Below are 21,160 nucleotides of genomic sequence, written 5' to 3'. Positions count from 1 at the left end.
GTTGCACTCGTATGTCCTAGTGAAAACACAACCATCCATACACAAGATGTCCTTGGTATCTCAGGTTGATGACTACTTCCAAAATTGTGATATGAATCAACTTTATTCACATAGGTATAGTACCATTAAGGGATTCATATGGATCACTTCAATGAAATCTTTCTCTAAGAGCACCCACCATTTGTCCTTCATGTATCTACAATGGTGGCCACAAGATCAGCCATACTCATTATATGAATTAGAACCAGATATTGCTATTCTAGTCGAATAATTTGATGTCTGTCTAGAGTACTTGACAAATATGAAGATTCAGAATACACTAAAAGATTATTGATCAGTAGATACTAAGTCATTGCACATATTCAATGACTTGATTATAAACATCATTTGAGAATATTAATGAAGCAATATTGACTTCAAGATTTATTAATGAATGACGAAATCTTTGAAGCGGGATTGGCTTGATGGCTAAATAATATCCATCAGACCTGAGTGACCTGCAAGACCTATGTTAAAAGCAAGAGTGTCATGTCAACAATGTGCATACTCTCATACCAACTACACCATGAGACTATTGAATGTTACATGGGATGACCGGAGGGCAAAACATTGGTCCAATTTTCCGTATTATTTTATTTTGTTAAACATTCTTGAAATCCAAAAAATAAGATACTGGCATTTAGTTATATATTTAAATTATTCAGGTTTCTTTAAGAAAAATCAAATGGATACGAAGTTCTGATAAAAAAAGAAATAATTCTTTCCACATATAATTTATTGATTACAATAACATTTATCGCTAGAGATCGGGCCATAAATTACTCAATAGTAAGGGAATTATAAATATACTTGCCCAACTTTAACCATCTTAATGATATTTTAAATCCTAAATTCTGATTTATCTTCTAGGAAAGTTATTGAGGAGCAATGTGTCATTAAGATTAATGAATTATTTAATTTTTCTTATATGAAATTTTTGTGGTGAAATTGATCAATCGAGAACTTTATAGTATAATTGTTTTTAAAATATTTGGAATAATTTTATTTGATTAATATATATTCTTCATCTTCATTTATATAAGTTATTTATTATCCGTATTTTAAAGAAAAAAATATTAACAATATCAAGATTTATGTTCAGATGCCAATTTTGATGTTAATATCTCTTTGTGGAACATCCATCTATTTAATTATCCATCTGTTTACTATGAAAATAGTGCTTAAAAGATGTCTTGAAAATTTTCAATAGTAATCACTGTATTCAATTGCAGATGATGAAGATTATATGATGGACATTACAAACATCACTATAGAGACTTATGGAAATGGCACACAACATTTTTTCTTACCCTAAAATCTAAACCACGAAAGATCTTCTTATCCTTTTTTCTCTGTTAAAAATATTTTTTAAACGATGACATTTCAATGGTGTTTATGCAATGATGATCAATCTATTCTTTTACAGTTTTTTGGAAATATTATAAAGACTTTGAAGTAAATTGTAGACCATCTTTTGGAGACGTCACAAGAGAGAAGCTTATCCGAGTCTTGCTTTATCACTATGTTCATGCTAGACCTCTGCGGGGTATGCATGTTTTTCTCGGATCATGAAAGTCCACTCAATCTCTCCTTCACAGGACAGTCAACATCCAACAATTCAATATTCATATTTTATTACGTCGTTTTCTTTCTGGTAGCTGATTTAGAGAGAGAGAGAGAGAGAGAGAGAGAGAGAGAGAGAGAGAAATATTGAAGGAGAGAAAAGGAAAAAATAATTAAGGAGAGATATAAAAGATGGGATTTTAACCTGGAATTTTTTTACGTCCCATTTGCATGATTTGGCTCTATGAAAATTAGAAAACCAATTTCTTCCTCTTCTCCATCTAAGTGGACATCTGCATTCCTTTTTTGTGTGCTTACCTACATTCCTGTATCCTCATGGCTCACCAAAATCTGATAAGTTAATAAATTGAATATAGAGAAGTCAAATGGTGTTAGTTTGACTACTTAAGCACAATATTTCTAAATTTATGCATATTAAAAATTTGATTTTAAAAATCATATTCATTTCATATTTAATCATGAGAGGATGACACTTAACTCATATTTTGCTATGTATTAATACCTAAACAATAGGATTTCATACATGGATCCAAATATGGATTCTTGATGATCACAAAGAAAGCCACATTACCCTCATCCTAAAATTCAATTTGAACAATTAAATAAAAAACTATTATTATGCGCTACGGATAATGAAGGAGATGATGGAGAATTAGACTAGAATTATACGAGACTTCAAGAAGGAGAATGAAGACCTCATTAGGGTATATGTGGAACAAAATAGTTCTCACCGTAGTAACATAAGAGGTAAATGAAATAAGTGAACTAGAACCAAGGCCAATTGTTACTCAACCTTCTTTCATCCTAAAAATATTTATCATATAAATCATCATATGTAATTATTTTTTGAAGAAAAACAACCATGTATTCAGGTGATGCATTGAATTAAATTTGAAAAGAACTTATCTCATTTATGTTTCAGAAAAAAATTGATGATTAAATAGATCTTAGTGAGAAGTAAAAAAACTAAGGATTCGATATGTGTGTATATGGAAAGAGCCACAACCAATTAATTATTAGCCTTCTGTTTGGTGATATTGTGATGTTATTTCTGGAAGTAAGAGGTACATTATGGTCGTCAAGCCCACTCAAGCCTCAGGTAACACCAGTCGATGGACAACCCTAATTCTGGATGGTCAAATGATTGATTTTTCTGATTTTTTTAGAGCGATAAACTATAGATGCAGGTGAGCGTTCAGAGAAATAATGGAACAGATTTTAGAGGGAGAAAGTGGTGGAAATGAAAAAATTGTGAGAGAAAGTAAATAGAGTGTTTAGGAAATGTTGGGAATGGAATTTGAAGTATAAAATAGTTTATTATTTTATGAAACTTTACGGAAGTAAAATAGAGGCATGAATGAAATTTTAGTTAGAGAAAGAAGGGAAAACAGCTGTTTAGAGAGATAAACTAGTTGAATGGAGGAGGAAATGGATAGGCAATTGTATGTAGACCTAATTTTCTATAGCTTTAACACACATCACTTTAGCCCTTAATCCTTTCTCCGATTTCAGCATCCTTATATTCTGTCAGGGTCAGGCATTTTTCAATGCAAACAAAAGAAGAGATTGAATGAAAACTTCAAAAAATACATTACGCAAGTTAAAAAACCTGGACACTCGAGAATGCATTGTCCTTCTGGCCAGCTTGATCTGGATCATGTTCATTTTTCTTATTGGTTGAGGGCTTCTCCTCCTAATTCTGTATGCCCTCTTTTAATAAGTGCTGAAAGGCCAATTGGTTGGACCAAGACATGGCCAGGCTCCTCGAATTCCTCCTTTCGTATCCCATGCCCTCATGTGATCCCTTTCAAGCCCATTAAGACAACAAAATAGCCCCACTAAGTGCTTCATTTCATTGATAATTTCCCGTCTAATTATTGTAAATTTCTGCACATATGAACCTATAAATTATTCAGCTGATCGACTTCAAATAGGTAAATTGTATTTTGCTAAGAAAGCCCATAATATGTAGGAACTGAAAACTAGAATTGACATAGTAATTTTCAGAAAATTCAGATAATAAAAGGATAAGTCAATATTAATGAGTACCAAACATTTAAAATGTATGGTACTAAACTTCATTTACAATGTTTTCAATGCCTATGTTACAAGGTGACTTGCTTGAATCCTAGGGATCACTAATAAGTCTAAATTAGTTCTAATACATATTTTATATGGCGTGGCCTTGAAAAGTTTATTTGAAATTTATACTTATCTTTTGAAAATAGGAAAGGTAACACTTTGATTGTGAAGAAATGTTTTAGTTGATTATTAACTTATTCTTATTGAAGGAAAAAGAGATAAAATATTAGGTGATATGAGCAGTGAATTGTGAGATGGGAAATGAGGAAAAGATCTGATGAAAAAAGGAACCCGGAGACTTTTATCCCAGATTCCCTGATGGGACAAGAAAGGGGAAAGGAAAATAAAAATAAAATTTTAGGCATGACCTTGAGAGTGAAAGTAATGGATGGTTTAAGGTAGGGACGTCAGCAGACCAAGGAGAATGTGTAGAAGGCTGAAATAGCTAAGATGATTGTTTGATCTTCTCTGATCTCCTTATGTTCTCCTCGACTGGGTGTTGATAGTTTTTCTTGATGACTATAGGGGTGTCATGATTTTTAATGGAATATAGGGGTGGAAGCATGAAAAATGTACATCGATCAGGTCAAGAACCTGGGTCTAAACACAAGCTTTCCACTTGCCCAGCCTAAAGCTGAAGAAATGTTTAAATATAGGAGAGAGGGAACAAAATATTTTTTTTCTTGATGACCTAGATGTGCCCAAAATACCTCTTTTGCATCCTATTAACATTCTTTATTATTTATTTTGGCCTCTCATTGGTGGAGATATGACCACACAGATCGGTGATGGACAGGCTTGTCCATTACCTTTGGTTGGATTTTATTTGAAGACCACTACTTTCCTGAAGCTCCCAAATAATTCTTGAAAACATTCAGTAAAATTTATGGCCACATGTCACCTAAATAAATTCTCATTATTAATATACTTGCTTCACCTATTTGAAGTCAAGAAAGATTATCCAATAAAAATATTTAATGTTTTTGTGTCATAGCCATCATGAACTTAAAATATGACATGACATAATGACATGATTAATTAATTTAATATAGTGAGAAACCATATAAATATAATTAATTTGATGAATTTTAATAGATATTCCTAGAATGGAATTAAGGACATGATATTTTTACCAAAAGATGCATGAAATCATTGTTGTGTTTAAGAGCCAAGGATTGAATCCATTGTTTTTTGGGTCCTGAAGGGAGATATGTTGAGTTTGTCAAGTGTTCAGCCTCTAGACGATTCCAGATGATCCTCAGCATGTCAAATATTATCCTCATTTCGATGATCCCATTAACAATCCTCCATTTTCTTTATGCTATTCCAATCACATTACGAGTGGAGGGGAATTTAAGGGAGAAAGGAGAACAAGGATGGTCACCTGAATAAGGCTGTTCTTCATAAAGTCTTATAAGGTCTTCTTCTATTATGCTTAAAAATTCATAAACTTCAAGTTTTTCTTCAAACGTCAAACAACTATTTGCATGTGAGGATGTAGGACCATGTATTAGTTTATTTAATGACTTCTAAAACTCAATAACCTTTGTTGACCAAAATGCTTAATTTTCTATATCAACATATAGATTTATTCATCAAAGGAGATTTGGCCCAATTGATAGGTTGAATCTCAAATCTATGATGTGTTGTGTTCTTTGCCTTAATTGATTGTATAATGCGGAAGTACATGCAGCAAAATATTTAAATCAATTCAGAATAGATCTATAAATAATAGATTTCCACAATTGAATCTCTCTACGGGGGAGTCTGTTTATGCCGTTTATATGTCTGGCATCTAGACATATCCACACTACTGATGTGACAGTGAGTCTCTTCTTCTTCTTCTTCTCTAACTCCTCTTGAAGATCTACTAGATCTTCTCTCCGTCAAGTCTCTCAAGTGGAGTGAGTGGAATGGTAAGACAATAAAGAGAGGGGGGTGAGAAGGGTTAGGTATGGATTTCATGGACACCTAAAATGGGTACCCTCTATTTATATGTATTCAAGAACTTTTAAAAAAACTCTCTATAATCGATGAATATCCATAAATGTACATAGATCTTATGTGTGTGACCCTCTAAGCCCTTATATAAGTATAGTTAAAACTTTATTCTCCAATAACATTTATTCATTAATCTTATGAATTAAGGATTATCTAAGGATTAAATATTGACATATAGATTAATTATTTAAGGATTATTCAACCCAATCAATAAGTTTAGTTTTCATCCCGTGGTGTGCAAGCTACAACTTGTGCACTACAATATACAAAGTAGTCATTGAACTCTCTCATGGAACCTGAAATGTCATCAGTTATCATATATGTTTAATCATTATCCATACAACTCATCAAATAAGTTATGTTATTGTTAATCAATAAACCATAACCTATTATTTAGTTAGTACTGAAGTGTAATGGGAATTCTAGGAGAATGTATTCTCCAAAATCTCCAGTACCCTGGTCAGGGATTTAACACATCTTCTTCCTTGACTCAGTCTCCTCTTATACAAAGGGAATATGATCCCATCTTGACCACTCAATCACTTGTATGCACTTTGTGCTATATCTGAACTAAGATATGATCGAGTCCTATTATAAGAGGCTCATAGATCTTAACCAAAACATGACTATATATGCACAAGATGGCCTTGGTATCTGGGGTCTTTGGACCACTTATACAACTGTGCACTGTTCGACGTGCCAACCAAGGTTGTAACGATAGAAAACTATCCCACTATATGTTATTCCTATCTATCAGTAACCTAACGCCGGCGGTGGAGACACTCTCAGGAGGTACTAAAAGAAATAACTAGATGTATAAAAGGGAAGAAGTGCGAGCATACCACATTCGATACTGCCCTGGTGTTTGTATTAGCTACACCGGGGCCGGCGGGCGATCGGGCGAGTGATCGGGCAATAACGATTGGCGGTGGTAGGCACTGACGAGGAACAGCGACAGGCATGTCGATGGCAGGTCAGAGGCAGCAGGTGTGGCAGCAGCAAGCACGACGGTGATGGGCACGACGGCAATGGGCACGAATTGCACGCATTGTGGCAACGGGTGCGACGGCGACAAGCGAGATGACGGTGGGCGCAGCGATGACAGGTTTGGAGGCAGCGAGTGTCGCTGGTGGAGACCCAGATGACCAGGTGATCTACCACCCGCTTGGCAGCATGCGGCAGTGGCTAAAACCACGGTTGGTGGCTGGGCAGCTGCGGCTGCGGCTGGGTGTTATGGCCACGATGAGCTGCTATGAGCGTTGCTGGTTGTGATGGCTGACGAAGGCGAAAATGGGGTGTAATTTTGTCGTTGTTATTTTCACCTTGATCAAAAAAAAATTTTAATTTGTAAACTTACTCAAAATTTTATAGTGTAGAGCAAGGTTGTCTCCACAAGGATTGGCTCCTAGAGTCAAATTCAACTAATGAGTAGGAGAGTACTTGTGTTTGTTGTAATGCCTAAGAGAGAACAAGGAACAATTTAATAGTGATTTATAAAGGAAGTCCTCTCTAAAGATTTTATTTATACCTCAAATTTCATATATATGTAGTAGATATAATTAGTGATTTTAGGAAATTTGTTTAGAATTTTTAGAGGTTGATTTATAGGAGACTTTTGAGAATTAAATCCTGCACATAACATGTTCAATAAAATGCCAACTAGAATAAAATGATGGATTTATATGTGTTTTTATGTGGAGTGAAATCAAGTTTTAATGTATTTTTATCTAGGATGAATTTAGAGTAGGAATTATAAATTATAAATGTTATTGTATATTTTTATATATTTTTCATTGGCCAGAAAGTATTTATAATTTTTTTTAAAGTTCTTGTTGAAGTCATGCATATCACGTGTTCGACAAAATGCTTGGATGAATAAGAATGCTTTTTTATAAGATTTTTGGTCGATTCTAATTAACTTTTTATGAAGATAAGACTTAGGTAAATGAAATTTGTGACTTAACAGACAGTGCCATTGAGTGAAAGATCACCGTGGGCTTCAGATCTCCTCGATCAGCGGCGGCGTCTTCTTGGCTTAGCTCACAAAGTCTTCTCCCTCTTCCACCCTTCTCTCTTGCTAATCTCCCTTTAGGCCTTAGCTCTGTCACCACCGTTAATGGAGTGATAGAGGAGAAACGAGAAGAAGACCGAGGATCTTCCCCTCTGTCGTTTTTTATTTCAAATATGCGGAGGACCCCTTTAAGTCCGGTAGACCCCTGCTCTGTCAGCCTGCCAAGTCACCTTCGGGTGTCTACGTGCCCACTTTTGATTCGTCCACGTCGAAGCTCCACGCTGAGTTGTCACTGGAAATAAAAGAAAAGAGAAAAGATAAGATTAAAACTGATATTGACCATTAGATCTTCTAAGAGAAGATTGGCAGTCAAGATTATATCGCAATTTTAATAAAAGCATGAACCGATACGGGCTTCGGGCCAGGTTGGCTTGAAGCCCGCTCTGGTTTTGTTTGAAATGTTTTAAAGATCTTGGCCCGATGGGCCATGATCGTTCTCTAGCCATAAATGGCCCGGCCCGATCACGTTTGAAAGGTTGGGTTTTCAATATCCCATATTGCCACTTTTAGAAAATGCGCGCAATATATAAATGCCGAAATCAATTACAAGATGAATTGAATTAATATGACTTAGCTTGGGCGCTTGCATGTTACTTCCTTTGAGGCTGCTTGGAGGAGCTGTGACCTCGGCTGCAAATGCGGTGCGGGTGCGGCATGTGGCTGCAGCCTTGGCTATGGTTGTGGCAACGGGTGGTTCTTGCACTGTGGCGGCCTTGACGGCTCCTTAGGAGCCCTCATTTTTTATTATATCTATATTTTATTATTAATTTTATTTAATTAATTTTTTATTTTTTTATTTTATTTCTACTGAAGGAACGAAATTCATACTATATTTTTTAGAAATGCAAAAACCCATTAAAAATATGACAGTTCACATAATGAATGAATAATTGCATAAAAATGAAATTTAACATAAAAATGCATGTTCATTTCATTGTATGACTTCATAATACCATTAAAAAATGTTTATTTGCATGCATGATTTATGGTACATGAGCGACCGTGGCTGGTGGCTGCGGCTACGATTGCGACTGGCGGGCCGACGGCTGTGAGTGGCAGCCAAGCGAGGGCCGCGACCACAACTGGATTAGGGCTTCAAAGATATTTTTTTCGATCTCAATATTTGTAGTGGCATTTTCATAAATATGGGGAAAATAAAAATAACTAAGTTATCTCCTGAAATTCAAGGAAATAAGGCAAAAAAGTTCATATTTTCTCATAATTCTTTTTCTTCTCCAATGAGTGCCCCCCTCTTTTAGGGGGTAAATATGGGCCTTTTGATAAACCCAAAATGTTTCATGTAATTATACATATTTTAAAGTCATTTTGGGATAATTTCATGTGTATTTTGGCCAATTTTATAAGATTTTGCATCAAATGCACTAAATAGAGCAAGTTATTAAAATAATGCATGTTTATATCATTTTCATGTATGTTCTACAATTCTAAATACTTCTTAGTAAAAATATGTGTAAGAAAGTGTAATTTTTAATGCTGTATCTAGTATTTTAGTTTATATATTTTTGGCAAATAAGAAGTCGTAGTAAAAGAAAGAAATATTGAATGGAGAAAGAAAGAAGAATGATAAAAAATAAATAAAAATAAAAAGGGATTATTATAATGGGCCGGCTATTGAGCCGACCAGGTGCACCAGCACCCAAGCCAACCGTAGCAGGCGAGTGCGTAGGGCACTCAAGCCCACCCGTGGCCAGCAAGGGGCAGCATGCCCAGTTGGCAAGCCCAAGTAGGCCACATGAGGAGTAACACAGGCCCGCAAAGAAGCCCACGAGGATCGCACAGTTCGAACAGAAGAATGGCTTTTTATTTCAATTCATAATGTTAACCCAGCTGACATTTATTTAGCGTTCCAACTTTTAGAAACCTTCTGTGTGGAATTAGATTCCCCACTGTTTTTTATCCTCGCATCGGGTCGGGCCGATGAACAATAAAGAGACGGAGGCCCAACGGGCCACGATCTAAAGGAAATGAGAATAAAATAAGACCGGGCTTTGAGCCAACCCGGCCCGAAGCCAGCATCTTTTCTGGCCATTTTAAGTAGATGGATACGATGTCATCCGTGCGATCTTCTTTAAGAAGATCGGACGGTAGAGATCTATTTTGTTGATTTAACATATATTTTCTTTCTTTTTCAGGCCCTCCTACTGGCTGGCGAGGGTGATGTGGATCACGGGACCCTCGGCGGACGAATCAGAAGGAAGAAAAATGACGAGGATGGCTGACGAGGATTACTGATGTGGCAAAGTAAGGGTTGTATTGATCCGGATGTCTTCACGGCTGCAATTTAATCGCAGCCGTTGACCCATATTAAGGGATGATCAGACAACCAGGGTCAATTCCGTCCAGCCTTGCCCCTGGCCGTCAACGCCGGTGGCCGGAGGCCATTTTCAGCCAGCGAGGAGGGACCGCTGGGTAATCCAACGGCCCGGGAGGATCCCCAGGGCCATCCCCCTCCATTGGATGACCTATGGGACCCTTCCCTGTCCATTAAAAGGGGCCGAGAGCCCCTAATTTTGACATCTTTCAACCTTAAGCCTTCACCGATGGCGGAGATCCCTTCTGCATTTGGAAGCAAGCTGCGGCATCATGACAGCGCCAGTGGTTTTGGACACCAAGGCTGGAGCCGATGAAGCTCTGAAGTAGCCTGGATTTGCACCTGGATGGAGGAGAAGAGAAAGGGGACCCCCAAAAAGAAGTTTGATGGTGGCGATCGGCGCCACCGGCCCTTCTTTTCAAATCAGGGCGATTCAGGTTATTTTATGTGTTTATTTTGCTGATTTTCATGTTTTCCATTACTTTGGATACTTAATTGCTCATCCAATCCCTATCTTTTTGTGTTTTTGTTGAATTTGGTACTGCAATTTTGTTTGGACATTTCATCTAACACCTCGTCTGTTCGATAAACATTATTCGTATTATCTAAGTTTGATTTCATGAAATTTATATAAAATATAAAAATATCCATTCACCCCTTATTTCAACTTCTTTCGGGCATTCGATCAAACATCACACGATCGTTCAACAGAAATACCCCATTTATTCAAGTTGTACTATTAAGAACTGATATAAACATATAAAAAGCATATAAAAATGAAATAGAACATTTATCTCTCTGATTGGGACCTCCTATCGGGCATTTGGTCGAACACCTCTTGGGTGTTTGACTATATTGACCCATTATTTTAGTAAATCGATTACAAAAACTCTATAAAAAACCTATAAAAATATTAAAACATCTAAAATACCTATAGTAATTCCATACTAAAGAGTTCACCTATATAAGTAGTATTCTATAAGTATAGGTGATCTTATATTAATATAATTTCTTCTTAATTACTACTATTAACCCTCTTATTCCCTCTTGATATCTCTTTATACTTTTCTGACCACTTATTTACTATATTATATTAGATACTTATCCTCTTCCTATCTATCTTCTTAATCACTTCTCTCGCTTCAACTTCTTCTTCCATCTTATTGCTAATTACAGATATTAAGTACTGTATACTTCTTCTCTAATTGTATTACTATCATCTTAAATATAATATCTAGTATGTCACCTCTTTCTTATTATTAGCATCTATAATATATAAATATATATATACACACACACATATGATATCAGGTATTTTCTCTTCTCTACTTCTCTTATTATCCTATTATTTTATATCTACTAATTAATTACTTATTTCTTCTTATATTCGCCATATCCAATTCTATTATTATCATATCTTAGCTAACAACTCATTTATTGAATATATACCTAAAGGCCAGTTCCTGTGGAGACGACCTTACTCACACTATACACTTAAGTAGGTTTCTATATTTTACAAATTTATTTGATTGTAGGCAAATTAATTTTACAATGACATTTAAAATTAACACACAATTTTCCTCCATCAAATTGGCTCTGTTGCCGGGGACTGGCGTCCCTTATGTTAATTTGATTTTTGAGTTGTTTTATTTTCTCTAGTATTATTATTATTTTCTATTTTTTTGAGCCTAACATTAGAGGAAAGTAAATTTTATCTTATATGAGCTAATTAGGAGAAAATTGAGGTGACATTTTTTGGGTCAATGGCTGCGATTAAATTGCAGACGTGGACCCATCCAGATCAATGTACCCCTTCCTTTGCCACATCAGGAATCCTTGTCAGCCATCCCCGTCATTTTTCTTCCTTCTGATTCATCTGCAAAGGGTCCCGCAATCTGCGTCAACCTCGCCAGCCAATAGGAGGGCCTGAAAAAGAAAGAAAATATATGTTAAATCAACGGAATAGATCTCTACCATCCGATCTTATTAAAGAAGACCGCACGGATGAGATCGTATCCGTCTACTTAAAATGGCCCGAAAAGACGCCAGCTTAAAGCCGAGTTGGCTTGAAGCGCGGACTTACTCTCTTCTCATTTCCATTAGATCACGGCTTGTTGGGCCTCCATCTCTTTATCGTTCATTGGCCTGGTCCGATGTGAGGGTAAAAGACAGTGGGGAATCTAATCCTAAACGGAAGGTTTGTAAAAGTTGGAACGCTATATAAATGTTAGCTGGGTTACCATTATGAATTCAAATAAAAGCCATACTCCTCTTCCGACAGTGCGATCATCGTGGGCTTCTTTGCGGGCCTATGTTACTCCTCATGTGGCCTACTTGGCCTTTCCAGTTGGGCACACTGCCCCTTGTCGGCCGCGGGTGGGCTTGAGTGCTTGGGGCACTTGCCTGTTGTGGCTGGCTTAGGCGCTGGTGCACCTAGGCGGCTCCCTAGCAGGTCCATTATAATAACCCTTTTTATTTTTATTTACTTTTTTTATCATTCTTCTTTCTTTCTCCCTTTAATAATTATTTCTTTTACTTTGACTTCTTCTTTGCCAAAAATATATAAACCGAAATACTAGATGGATCATTAAAAAATGCACTGTCTTAGACATATTTTTACTAAGTAGTATTTAGAATTTTAGAACATGCATGAATATAACATAAAAAAGCATTATTTTAATAACTTTCTCTATTTAGTGCATTTGATGCAAAATCTTATAAAATTGGACAAAATACACATAAAATTATCCCAAAATGAATTTAAAATTTGTATAATTACTTACACATTTTGGGTTTATCACCTGCCCCCTTAGAAATAAAGGGAAGAATGCCCAAATAAGGGTCGTAGGGGTTCCTAATAAGAGAGTCCTTCGAACATGCTCACACACGGGCTCTAACACGAACAAACATGTAGGACCATACGGGTGCCTAAACAAGTGTGGACAAACACACACGACACGTACATGGCCACACGTACAAAGCCTACAAAATAAGAAAGATAAGCGAAAAATAAAGTCAAACATTTGGGGGCCCATTGACTAGGCCATGTGCTTTGAAGGCTGGATTGTGCGCATCATCCCTCACTTGATGAACTGGTCAAGACAGGATCTTCGAAGCTAGATGGTCCACCATCATGATCAATTATACTTATCATATAAGTAGGATTAGAGAAAGTTATTGCTTCTAGATTGTTCAAAGTTTATCTTGAGTATTCTATGACTAAGAATATTTCATATACATGTTTAAAGACTAGGAATCATTGCATTATGATCTCATCATGATTCACTAAGTCATTAGATCAATTCATGGACTTCATTTTATATATCACATGACAATATTGATGAAAAAATAATTATTTTAATGATTTTAACATGACATGAATAAAAGCAACTCCCCCTAATCTGCTGCCTTCTGGTCATAGAAACATTCAGATCTACTTAAGTCACTTTGTAATCTCTATATATTCATCTTTTGAATGGTTTTGACTTAAGGTGTTGGTTACAAAGTCATTTAACTTCACAAGATGAACTCAGAACCTATTCTTGCGCCCAAACTCTGCAAAATGTTATTCAATTGATGGACACATAATCTTCATCATCGGTTTTCAAGCTACACCCTGTAATCAAGGAGATACAAAGAAGCATAATGGCTCTCGCATGCAACCTCATATGAGGCTCCTAAGATGACTAAGGGTTTGGTCAATTCTCATATCATATTGGTCATCCAAGTTTGTACTAATTCATTGGAAAATCAACAGAGAAATGTTCAAATATGTTATTACATTGGCTAAGGACTTCATTGCATCATTGATAATCTCAAATTTAGCGTTAAAATTACATCATTATAGATTTCAAGCTTATTCAATAAGATTTACAAACCAATACTCAAGTATGTATACTAGATACTGGATGAGTACAGGTCATCTTCATAATGAATGGATCTTAGGGGTTTAACTATATCTGCATATTGATTTAGGTAGGATGAGAAGGAATACTTAAAATGGAACAAGAGGAAAATAGTGATTTGGGATTTATGATTGAATGGATAATAGAGCTAGGGATGAGATACAATATGTGTGACAATGATGAACAATGATGAAGAATGATGATAGATGAGAATGGAGGTGAAGAAATGCTAAGGATCTAACTAGTGGATGTGTTGAAGAAACGTTAATGTGATACAAGAGATTAACCTTAAATCCCATTGTTTTCCAGTGATCAAGAAAATTTCCTGATCCAGATCAGCCCCCCCCCACTTCTCTGTTGACATTCTTCAAACATTCAGGACACCGAGAAGCCTTACTGGATATTCAAAAACCCCACTCTCTTTCAATCAATTCCTCTACAAAAAATTAAGTTCAAACTGTGCAGATTTATATATCAAACCATGTGGATTGATAGACGAGAGAAAAGAAAGCTGCCCTCAATTTCAGCTCAAGCAGCCTTGTAGATTGTTCAATATCAAGCCATGAAGTTCAAGTAAAAAATGAATTCAACTTTAGGGTTTTGTGTTGAACTTGGAATTAATCCCAACTAATGGCTATGATCATCCCACATCATCCTCTATCAACATTTCACATCGTGCCACATGTCCCTGCAAATAAATAGAAAAGGATAAGCGAAACAGTAGACTATGAATAATAACAACGAAAAATGTGAGTGTGATGTGGTTGCTTGTCAGTGCGCACGATGTCCACATTTCTGCCAATCAGTAACAAATATTGTACACATCAATTTCAGCTCAAGCAGCCTTGTAGATTGTTCTATATTAAGCCATGAAGTTCAAGACAAAACATGACTTCAATTTTAGGGTTTTGTGTTGAACTTGGAATTAATCCCAACTAATGGCTATGATCATCCCACATCATCCTCTATCAACATTTCATATTGTGCCACATGTCCCTGCAAACAAATAGAGAAGGATAAGCGAAACAGTAGACTATGAATAATAACAACTAAAAAGGTGAGTGTGATGTGGTTGCTTGTCAGTGCACACGATGTCCACATGATTTCTGCCAATCACAGCCACACATACATGTGCATGTCATGTGTATGTGTTGCACTAAGCATTTTACAACACTTGGGTACGCCATAATTGTTGACTTTCCAAATGAAATAAAGAAAAAATTATATAAAGGACTATCATTTATGGTGAATATAAAATCTTGCCTTTTCATTGGACCACGTCATCCCTATAATTTTAAAAGAGAGAAACTGTTAGCAATCATTCGTTATCATGGCATCACGATCTGTGATTCCATTTTTGAAGTTTTGGCAATGATGACTATGGAGAACAATGACTCGTCACTTGTCCATGGTTCAAATGGCGCCACGTAGTGGAATCTAGAATTCACAATAAAAGTATAGTATATAAATAAATTCATAAAAAATAAATAGAAGCCATAAAATATAAATACATATAATTTTTTACTGAAGAAATCATTATTCATGAATATAATGTTTAAAAAGTATAGGACAAATCATATTTGACTAAAAAAACTATTTTCTTTCAGAATTTAACATCCAAAATTTCTAAAAACTTAAAAATTCATAAAATTAAAAAAATGCTTATAAAAATAGATTTAATTAGTTTAGGCTTTATATCACACACAAATAGTCACTTTAATGCAAATAAAACATGTAAATATAACCATATTAATATTTTAAAAATGTGTGGTATCATCATCTTGAACATTGACTCTTCTGCATGAACTTCTTGGTGTATCCAAACATTCATGTAATATATTCAATATACTCTCCACATCCTATTATCACAACAGTATCTGAAGATGTCTAGAAAAAGTATCATCATCAAAGCTTCACTTTGAGTCTTCTCCGTAAGTACCTTTAATTGCTGATTTCTCCTGTTAGGATGCTAACAGCTCTATAATGATCCTACATCTCCAATCCTCTTCTGATACTCTCCTATATAAGTCTTCCCAACCTCAATGCTTTGACACGAAATGTTAGAACATTATTTTACATCTACATCTCTTTCTAGTCTTTTGCCTGATTTTTCCAAGTTTTTTTTAAATATGGTTGTTCAAATTTCATAAAACATGTGTCCTCAATTATCTGACATAGAGTGGACACTTGTATTTCTGAAGCTGTATAAGCAGTAATTCCTTAGCATTTTATTTTTTCAAAAAAAATTCAACAATTATTTTAGTAGTTATTTCAAAATATTGAAGTATAGATAAATTTCTGATATTAAATTATATTAAAATGAATATATGAATAAAAATTCATTTGTTCATTTGGAGATTTTATAACTAGAAAATTACATGGGCCTAGAGGGTCACGCACAAAGCATCATTTATACAGTAGAAGAAATACTTCAAGTCTACAAGCACACCTTTTTTCTCCCTTCTCCTTCAGGGCTCTCTACATCCTTTATGCGATTAGAACAACATAACAATGATGGTGGAAAGATAATATGGATCATCGAGATGACGGAGATTCAGTGTGCCAAGGATCAAGTGGAAACATTTAGAGGCTACACTTTTTACTCAATGCATCTCCCTTGAGGAACTAAGAAATAGTGGAGAGTCGCACCAAGGTGATTTGATCATTAGTTTTTAGGGTCTCTCATAAATTTTTTGGACTGTGTGAATTTTCAATATTTCATCTCAACATGCCTTTCTTGAGGAACCAAGAATCAAAATTTGATCCATACAAATGGGATTACTTAATCAGGTTTTAAATATCTGTCATGGTTCAGTTTCCTATCTCACACATCATATCCCTAAAATGCCAAAGCTTATCATTCAAGAAGATATTCTAGATTAAAACCTTTCCAACACAACCAACCATATCTGAAAATTAATCACGCAGCAAAAATTATAAATAGTTCCTGAACCTCATGGCTCAGTCCTACTTTCGCTGCTCACCCACGCTGTCACGCCAAAGTGCCAGGCACTTTATGCGTGGGGACCATATATTTTTTGCTCAAAATGGGTGTGAAGGTACATTACATTAGTCACCTTAAATAGTTTAAAATAGTATTAACTAGAGGAGTTGATTATAAATTAAGTATTTATTTCAGATATTTACAAAATTTTAATTAGTTTGATTTTTAAAAAATAATTGGTATTTATAATTTAAAAAATCCAATTTTTTTTGAAAATTTCTAGAATATCTTGAAAAATTACATTTTAACTTAACAATGACTTTTTTAATATGTATTAGGCCCTCATTCACTATGTTCTCAGTAAGGAAATATATATACTTGGTTTGTATAAGTCAAAACCTTTTAGTAGAATTTTAACCATAGTTTATAATTTATCCTTTCAAAAGAAGAGTGGTGAGTTCGAATCTAGGAATATAGAATCATAATTAAGAAAAAAAGATAAGAAAATCATATTTAAAATACCAATTTAATGCCCCTTATAAATGTTTGTTATTATCACTTGTTCCTATAAATTATAATTGGATTAAGTGTTTCAATTGTCAAGTTATTGAAGTATGAGGGTTGATCTATAAGCTACCTCTATGTATTGTGCATTGGGATGAACAAACCAAGGGCTGACTAAATGTTTCCCAACATAGGGTGGAAGTGATGAAACATATTTCGGGGTATACTATGTCATTCATGAGTATCTAGTTCATGGGAAAGACAAAAATTCTGAATATATAGGGAAAATAATTATTGAGATAGTGTTTTGTTTATAAAACATGATGGGAGAATGTGAAATTATTAAATAGGGAAAATACATACATAAGATGAATTTAATATATCAATGTCAAACCCTAATGATTTATGGGAACATAAGGATATAATAGATGGATTCGAATGATGTAGAGTGGCTACATAAATATAAACATTGTACAAATAGACAAATAGAGTCATCCATAAGGGACGTAGATGATGATAAATATTGATAATCACAAATAACATGATAATAGATATAGCAATATGATATAACTTATATTATTATCATTATAATGATCAAATATGCTTGTTATTAAGGCTTAAATTAATAATATATATATATATTTAGTTGCATAATTTCAATATTCCTAATTTTAAAATTCTTATGTATTTTTTGGGCATGAAATTCATAAAAAATAATGTTATGAAGAAGAATATATTTTTCTGGATTTATCTACATATTTCTAATGGTTTTAGTAGTTTTTTAATATGGTTTATTCTTTTGCCATTTTGTGCCATCTGAATTCTTTGGAATTGAGCTAATCATTGGCTGCAAAAACTGATAAGCCACCCCAATCATTTTGCCAGTCAACTTTTAGGTTAAAAAAATGCAAAAGATGAGAAAATATCTTGACTCAATTCACAATAAATTCTATGTGATGCACAAAAGACATGGAAAATAGATAAACATTGATGATTTAATGTGAAACTAATGTACCTATCTGCCTAAATGCACCCATGGATGTAGTCAAAGGCGTTCCAACAAATGGAAAAGTGCACTATATGTGCCATTAAAATATAACTTTCAGGTCTATGTGGAAAAATGTGATTGGAGGAAATTTAAGACAAAATGCCATGCCAATCATTTGCGCTTTTTGACAACTTCATTGACATATCTAGACAACTGATTAAAGAGACTTTAAGGTGCTTGTTTTGATGTCAAACCTTCGGGAAATAAGACGATTCTTGTGAGATGCTGACATAATCGTTTGTCTATAACTATCCAGATCTAGAGAATTGGCATAATTAGTTTTTTAGGGTAACTTTACCTTTCACTCTATCGATCCATGACCTCGGATCCATGAATAGACCCCCCATTGTGTATGTTTTGATTTTGTTCCTTATGTCCTTCTGTACCACGTTTTCAGCTAAAGGTAACGGTGTTTCAAAAATCTTGCTTTGCTACACTCATTTCATGTACACTATGCACTTTGATGCAGGATGACAGCGGAGTCGTCGTCCCGAGGGGGGTATCCAAGGGCGATGCTTGGATACCGAGGGAGATGATACGCGGACGACATCGAAGACGTCGTCCGTCAGTGTGGACCTCCCGAGATGTGACTATGTAATGCGATGGAAACCCTAGGTGACGGTACGTGCAGGGCCTGACTCGTGGGGTTCGCTAGACTCCGTGCTCCGGGGCGGGCAACTGATGACAGTGACGGTGACCTCTTGACCCTCGTCGGAGCGACGAAGGAGTCTACGACGCCGAGCGGATTAAATCCTTCGGTGCTCTCACGTAATGGATGGGCTCAGCCCATACCTAGGATAGACACTCGATGGACGCTCTCGTGTCTGTGTACACTGTCACCTACTCTATCCCGAGCACAGTGGAGTGCAATCAAAGGGCATACGACAAAGATAATTAACGGGCAAGCTAGAGAAGCGAAGTACCTCTTGGCAACGTCGTCCTGGTGTTGCAGAGTGCCAGCGGACGGGGTAGGTGGAGCTGTGCCGGCGGCGGCACGGCATCGTTCGATTGGCGGCGTTGCGCAGCTCAAGAGCAGCAGCGGTGCACGGCTACCACAGTGAACAGCAGCGGTGATCAGCGCGCGACGCGGGTGTCAAGGAGCGGTGATCAGTGCGAGTTGTGGCGCAGACCGTGGGTGTCAAGGAGCGCGAGCGACGACGGTACGGATGGCACCGCGGTGCGATGGTGGCTCGTTGGCGGCACCGGTGACGGCGGCAATAACTGCGGCCCGATGCGGCGGCTCGAGCATTCGCGCAGGCGGCAGCGACGCAGGCGACGACGACGCAGGCGATGGCGGCGCGGGTGGTGGCCTACGGTTGAGGCACAGGGCATGGCGTAAAGGCCCACAAAGGTCCGCCGGCGGCGGGCGCAGATCGGACGTGGGCGGCCGATGGCGGCCGCGGACGGCCGAGTGCGGCTGCGGCTGCGATCTTGTTTGCCACTAGCGCGGTGGCGGGTTGCAGCTGCGATTGCGATCGGGTGTAGCTACGGCTGGCGCGGCCGCGACTTGCAGCTGCGGCTGCGGTCGCGGCCGACGACGGCCCTGGCTTGCGGCGGCGATCGGCGGCGCCTGCGGGTTGCGGCTTGCGGCGGCGACTGGCGGCGTCCGCGATTAGCTGCGGCCGCGGGCTGCGGCCGCGATCGGCTACGGCCATGGGTTGCGGCCGCGATCGGTGGCGGTTGCGGCTCGGGCGGCGGAGGGTTGGCCGCCCTAGGGCACCGGCGACGGGATCCGGCGGCTGTGGCAGTCCCAAGGTCTCCACCAGTGGTTGGCGACCGGATCTCGAGCGGCGGCGGCGCGGGGCTGACGGCATTGCCGCAGGCATGGGCTAGGGCTCGTTGGCGGAGTCCCAACGGGACAGGACTCGGCAGAACGGGGGACGGGCGACGGACGACGGTTGTCGGCCCCGTTCCCGTTCCACCCTTCTCTCTCTCACTCTCTTTTTTTCCTTTTTTCTTCCTTTTTTTCTTCTTCCTCTCACTAAAGGATGGAACGGGACACCTTTCTTTCAAAAAATTCAAAGTCTTTCTATCTTTTTAGGGCGCCCTCTCCTTCCCTTAGGAAAGGGGGAACCCATTAGGAAAGGGGCCCCCTCTTAAGATCACTAATACAAATGTCTTAAAACAAAACAAAAGGGAAGACGGTTCGAAGGGGAAATGACAAAACAAAAAGGGCCTTTGCGAGGATAATGGCCCATGTCCCCTTCTTTTCTATCTTCTTGATCCCCCAACAGCCCCTCCCCCCCCCAAAAACCATGTGACGGGAAAGGTGTGAATATCTTTTTCCTATCTATAGCGGCGCTAACCAAGAAGATGAAAAGTATGTCTAGAGGCTGAAAATATGTGAAGCTTGAGATGACTCATTCAGCGAACCAAATGGCAACAAATTTGACTTTATGCAAGGTGATTTTATCATGGCATGTTTTGTTTTTTCTAAAAAGGCCCACTCAATTCGTCTCTTCTGTTATGGCAAACTTATTTAGGATCATTTATCATGACAGAACCTCAGAAAACGTATGGTCCTCTTTTCCCCAACAGCAACATTCTCCCCCAACGAGATCTGCCCTCTTCACCTCCCGCATCTTCCTTATTTCCAATTGCACTGTCCCGTTTTTTTGTTTCCGTCTCCTCCCCTATCCTCCACCCCTTC

General features: G+C 37.3%; 1 long non-coding RNA gene across 1 annotated transcript; it reads right to left on the bottom strand.

Moving 5' to 3' along the window:
- Positions 1-18,922: 18,922 nt before the first annotated feature.
- Positions 18,923-20,709, bottom strand: LOC144706064 (uncharacterized). The gene is made up of 2 exons (XR_013582167.1): positions 19,641-20,709; positions 18,923-19,559 (listed from the first exon to the last, which is right to left on the bottom strand). It is a non-coding gene; the product is annotated as an uncharacterized LOC144706064 (long non-coding RNA).
- Positions 20,710-21,160: the final 451 nt, after the last annotated feature.

The sequence above is a fragment of the Wolffia australiana genome, chromosome 1, assembly GCF_029677425.1.
Source record: "Wolffia australiana isolate 7733 chromosome 1, ASM2967742v1".
Taxonomy (NCBI): domain Eukaryota; kingdom Viridiplantae; phylum Streptophyta; class Magnoliopsida; order Alismatales; family Araceae; genus Wolffia; species Wolffia australiana.
This window is presented reverse-complemented; position numbering and strand designations above follow the sequence as displayed.